The following is a 6,280-nucleotide window of genomic DNA, read 5'->3' on the forward strand; positions in this document are numbered from 1 at the left end:
CACCGTTGTAAAATGTAGAATGGTCACTGCTTGGTTTCTATTTTATTTATTTATTTTACTAGAGGAGTTTCTGGGAAGTCTGGTTGAGTTACAGTGTTCTTTCAATAGTAGCCTACTTTTAATATTTTATTCTTTATCTTTTACTCCTGACCAATAGGGCTGACCAGTCCTTTCCCATCCTCAGGCCGATAATAATTTTTATTTATTATTTTTTTTACAGCGTTTCAACAGCGCTGAGACTTTTCACCAGACAGACTGTCAGGCTGTGAATAATCTATGTCACTGACTCTCAAAGTGCGGGCTTCCTCCAGTGGTACGCAGAGGAATCACTGAATTAAATATAAATTAAATTATAAATTAATATAAAAGTGTTAAAACAGTTTTTAAAAGTTTGCAAGGTGGCTAAATGACGCCTGTGTTAAAGTTTTTTGATCAAGTACTATACATTTTTTTTTACTTTACATTTAAGTACAGTACCTTTTTTTTTTTTTACTTTTTAAGTACAGTACAGTTTTATTTATCTTTTAGGTACAGTACATTTTAACCATTTTAACTGAGAACCACTGATCTACGTGATCGTTTTACATCGACACACCAGTAGGTGGCGACAAGTGACTGTTTTTACGAATGAGTCATTTAACCGATTTGTTCAGAAACGTTGATTGACTCGTTTAAGAACGAATCTTTATGAGTGAGTAATTGAATTGTTCATTTAAACGGTTCGTTAATGTTGTTTTATCCAGAAACGGAACTTCATGTATGAATCACTGAATCATTCCTTAAATCTGTAATTGCTGAAAAGACACTACTGAATCATTCAGAAACGAAATACCACACAGTGTGTTGCAATGGTTCTCTGTGGCTTTGTTCGGAACTAGCCTATATTTTCGCCAGAAAACAGATTTTAAAAAAGTCTCAAATGTAGGCTAAGTGCTTAACATTAACTAATTGTTTATGGAGCTGTTGTATAAAAGCAACAACAGCCCAAGCCGCGTCGACGCTTTGCAGTTTTCAAGATTCTGAAGTTTGTAACAATGTTCTTAAGTGTAATTCTTAACAAAATCGTGCGTGTCGTTAATCCTTACCGTCCCAAATATTTTCTTAAGAAGATTAAACATTTTCTTAGATATTAATTAACAGGGTTTGTTGTTGTCTGTCTGATTGTAAACTATTGTATTCAACCCATATGATTGCTTTGTCAGTGCGTTACACTGGTAGGCTAAATATGTAAACTTAAGTAGCATTTTTAATGTAAAGTGCGTGAGATGTTTTAGTTTAATGACATTAAGACAATTTACTTGCTAGATGATAAAAATTTGTAGTAGGCTATTATATAACCAGTGTTATGTTACCCTGCTTAATAATTGCAACAACCCAGTTAATTCATTAAACATCCTACCTTTTTGGATTTAAGACACTTTAGTCAAGACAAGAGGTTATTCTAACTTAAATAAGTTATTTGTGATATTATTAAGAATTTGAATTCTTATGTTTTGTATTAAGAGTATTAAGAAAAAAGATAAGACATACTTGAGGCCTAATACACTCTACAAGCTGCTTGCGTTTGTCTTTTTTTTATTTTTTATATATCATTTATGTATTTTCTTGAATTAGTTTTGATTGCTCTCCGAGTGTCAAAATTTGAACCTGCAAGTGCATGAAACCAAACAAACAAAATATATGGAACTTAAGTACTATATATAGGCTACTATAAGCATGTGGATTGCTAGTCTTTTTCCCCCACTGGAACAAATGGTTCTTAAAATACTTTTTCATAGTATTATTTTAGGTATACGCAGGAATTAATTGTCCCAACCAGACAGAGAAGAATGATTCAGAGGTGTGAAAATAAGGGCCTAAAAATGTTTGGTGAGTAAATATATATGTAGCGTACATATGTCTAACGAGACATTATTTTGGGGGGGGAATGAAATGCAAAATCATGTATCATGTATGTTGCACTGGACCAGATGCTTTGGTACTGTGTTTCGTCTCACATGCCTTTATAAGTTGAGATAGACTTAAGCTAAGGCACATGTCTGGAGTTTGTCTACATTGGATCAGTGAGCTCCTTTGACTGTTTTCATATACAATTCACAGTTATCCAGTCAGACAGCACCTACATTTTTTTCCTTAACTGTATTTTTGAACATAGTTTAGTCATATGCACATCAGAGATAACAAACAAGCTCACCGCTGTGCGTGATTTGAGTGGAGTTAGTCAGAGGCATGAGGAGTAAAGTTTCTCATTTAATATTCCTGCAGCCAACTGAGCTCCATGCTGCCGAGTGACCGCCGCTCCCTCAGGCATCAATAATACAAGAGGAAGTTATTGTTCTGCTGCAGGCGACAGCAACACAGAATTAAAAGGCTTGTGGGGAGGCTGTGCTAGGCCTTTCACTCAATCCACTCATATAAATGAAAGCTTATTCTAAATATTAATAAATACTATGATACTATAGATTTACATATACTGTAGTGTATAAATAATTCTCAAACATCACCATAAATCTTGGGTTATTTTTTGGAACATTTCCATCAGAAGACTTTGAAAGAATGATTATACAATTGATTGTTTATTATGCAGCATTATCTGAAAGTGCTTTATCTACTGTATATCTACTGTGCCCTGTTTTAGCCTCAGCCGAAAGTAATGACTTACTTTTGTAACTCCTTTAATCTTAATTACTATGAAATTGCCTTGTGATACAAGAGTATACCCTCTTAAAGTTCCTTGGCCTTTCTCTTTTCTCATATTACATCCCTGAGCCTCTGGCCTCTCACTCCAGCACACAGTCAGCTGGCACATGACGGGACGATGCCGCTGAAACATGAAGCTGTGGCTCAGCAGCATGGTGGGCGAACCACAGTACAGTCACCAGGGAAGATGTTCTGTAGGCAAGTAGAGTACTGCTACTTTAAACACTAACCTGCATAACTCATATAATGGTTTATCTGTATCATTCATTTAAATTGGAACGTCAGGAAAACAAATTTACTGAACTGCAATTCAAAGAAATTCAACACAATAATGCATTCTGGGAAATTATCTATCTATCTATCTATCTATCTATCTATCTATCTATCTATCATTCTATCTATCGTTCTATCGTTCTATCTATCTATCGTTCTACAATTTTATTTATCTTTCTACCATTCTGTCTGTCATTCTGTCCTTCCGTCCATCCGTTGCTAATTCAGTTCAAATGAAGAAATTTGATTTTAAATGTCATTCTCAATTTAATTCTGAATGGCGCACAACTCTGACTGAAATCACAATGGCATTGCTAGTCATGAACCAGATCTTTGTAGCTCTAAATCCTATAGCCTGGATAATCTCCTGTTTCTTTTATGTCGGTAACCATATACCACTGGTATTATGTGCCCAGCTATGCTGTTACATCAAGGCCAATTGTATAATACAGGGGCTGGCTTTCCATTTTCCTCAATTAATCAACAGTGTTCTGCGATCATCTGTGATTTGTATATAACTATTCACCCAGAACTTTTCCATTGACTTTTGTTTCTTTGTAAAGGTGACCTCAGGCAGTTAATATTGTGGTAAGTGTCATGAATCAGCAAGACTTTAAATTATTATACTATAAGTGTATAGTAAAGATTATTGTAAATGAACAGTTTTGTTGTCCTCTTTGTACAGGGGAATTAGACATAACTTGACATGGAACGCTCAAGCGATGGGTTTCAGGCCAGATGGTTTACCCAGCAGGCCGTCTTTGATGACCTGCCCCTCTACAGAGGAGGAAACAAGGACTTTGAAACCTCAGCACTCATCTAGAAGACCTAAACTTCACCAGTCCCAGCCAAAAGTCCATGAGCAGAGTGATTCAGACCCCTCACCCTCAGCAGAGATTCTGGAAGCTGCCTGTAATGCCTCTATCCCTGGTCTCACTGGCATCTCGAATTTTACTGTCTTTCTCTACTGTAATATTTTCGATGGAGAGAATGGCTCACAGGACCCTGAAGTCAACTATTTTGGGGTAGACCTGCACGCGACCTGCTCCGACGCTGCTTGGTACCTCTCAGCAGCAGAGGAAGATTTTCTTTGGGTTCACGTTTGCAGCGAATTCTTCGCTCACGAGTTTAACAAAACAGTGTGTGCCAACTCTACATTCTGGCTTCAACATGCACATCAGGTACATCGAGTTACTTTTTGTTTGTTTCTATGAAAATATTAAAAGGTTATTTCACCCAAAATTAATATTCTGTCATCATTTACTCACCAAACCCAAGACTTAATATTCGAAACACAAATTAAGATAATTTTAATGAAACCTTAGAGGTTTCTGTCCCTCCTTTGAAAGTCCAGGTAACCAAAATTTAGAAGATCCAAAAATTTCAAAAAGGCATTTTAAAAATGCATCCATGTGAATTGCATGGTTTATTTCACAGTTAAAAGATTTAATTTACTTTTAAACAATGATCGACACACATACAAAGAGCACATTATGTAAGGTAACCACAGAAGCTCGAATATACGTGTACGATGCATGAGAACCAATCTGATTTTTTTCTAATGCGTGACGCACACAACCTTCCATATTTACCATATGTGGTGTGCTCTGTATATGTGTTTATATGTGAATTAAAGCTAAATTAATTTGGCTAATTATATTAAGTTGTTGTGTCTCTTCACAAGGACTCTTCATATGGATTTTTTTTATGAACTCCTTTATGAACTTTTTGGAGCTTCTAAGTTTTAGTTACCTTGACTTCAATCTAGGGACAGAAACCCTTTCAGGTTTCATTAAAAATATCTTTCTTTGTGTTTTTCAAAGATAAACCAAAGTTTCGTAGTTTGGATTGAGGAGGATGAGTGAACGATGACAGAATTTTCATTTTTGAGTTAACTATTGCATTAAACTTTTCTGTATTGTACTGTCTCAGGCAGAAGCTACAAGGGACTACCAGTACCTCAACCAATCAAGTATTGATGACCTCTGTCTTCAACTCTCCAACGATGTTTCTGGGGGATCTCCTCCAGACACCACTGAGGACTGCTTAGCACTGCTAAGCAGCAAAACTCTAACCGCCCAGGATTTTAGAAGGTGTTTTCTGCCCAATAACACAGCCCTTATTGCCTCTTTGTGTGGAAATGATTCGTCTCAAATACCTCAAGATGGGAGCTGGGCAGCCGAGTACTGCTCCAAAGTCACTCCTAATCACTCTCATGGGGCCCCCAAAGACAACTGTGATTACTCGAACTGGAAGGCAGAACATTTTATGAACACCACCGCCCTTGAGATTTGCAGCAGTAAAGCAGGTTTGAAGGACTATATTTGCAAAAACGCCACACTGTACCTCACATTGGTTCGAAAGCAACCTTTGCTCTTAGACTACTGTTTGAACTCTGAAGAGAAGCAGGGCACCAAGTGCGTCCTCCAGAAGCTGTTTGACATGCTGCCAGCGCCGTATGACTTCGACACGTCGCAACTTTGTGTGAACCCCTTGCCCATTCTACAAGAGGCTATTCATAAGCTCACTTTATGTGAAGGAGTAGTGGATGAACACACGGGATGGTTAGCTACGGTGAGCTACGTGCTTCGAATGTTGGACTTTGTGGTGGGGCTCTCGGAAGGTTTAGAGGAGGGACAACGAGAGGTGCGTCAGAGCCTGGGTCAGGCCATTCTTCTGTCCAGCCTCCAGGACAATGCTTCCTTCTGGGCCACTCTACGGCCCGATGCATCAATAAGTGTACTTCACACTGTGGGCGTCTTCCTGAAGAGAGAGCAGAACTCCACCTTAAAAGAAGATCTTTTAAGCTGTTTCAGTGTATGTCATGCATTTAAATATTGCATAGTTTCTCATGCTAGTATTTTATTATTATATTACCATGCATTCAGCTTAATGCATTCAGTTTCAAAGGCTTTTCTCCCCAGCAGCCTGTCCTGTGGGATCTCATTCAGAGGGAGGGCAACTCTTCTGCTTTAAGATTTTTAATGCAGGTATTACTCATTCTCTCTGATGGTAAATTATCTAGTCAGTTAAACCCAGGGTTTTCAAGCTTTTTGATGCCATGTAGCCCTATATGATAATCCCTTTACAAAAGACCCATTTTTAAAAATATACTCTTAAAATAAAGGTTCTTTATTGGCATCTGTGGTTCCATAAAGAACCTTTAACTTCCACAGAATCTTTCCATTGCACAAAAGGTTCTTTATAGTGGATACACTAAGAAAAACGGTTCTTTAAGAACTGTTCACTGAAAGTGAACCCAAAATTGTGAAACCAACATTTGGAATCTTTATTAAGAGTGTATGTA

Source organism: Sinocyclocheilus rhinocerous, unplaced genomic scaffold, assembly GCF_001515625.1.
Source record: "Sinocyclocheilus rhinocerous isolate Xijiao unplaced genomic scaffold, SAMN03320098_v1.1 scaffold433, whole genome shotgun sequence".
NCBI lineage: Eukaryota > Metazoa > Chordata > Actinopteri > Cypriniformes > Cyprinidae > Sinocyclocheilus > Sinocyclocheilus rhinocerous.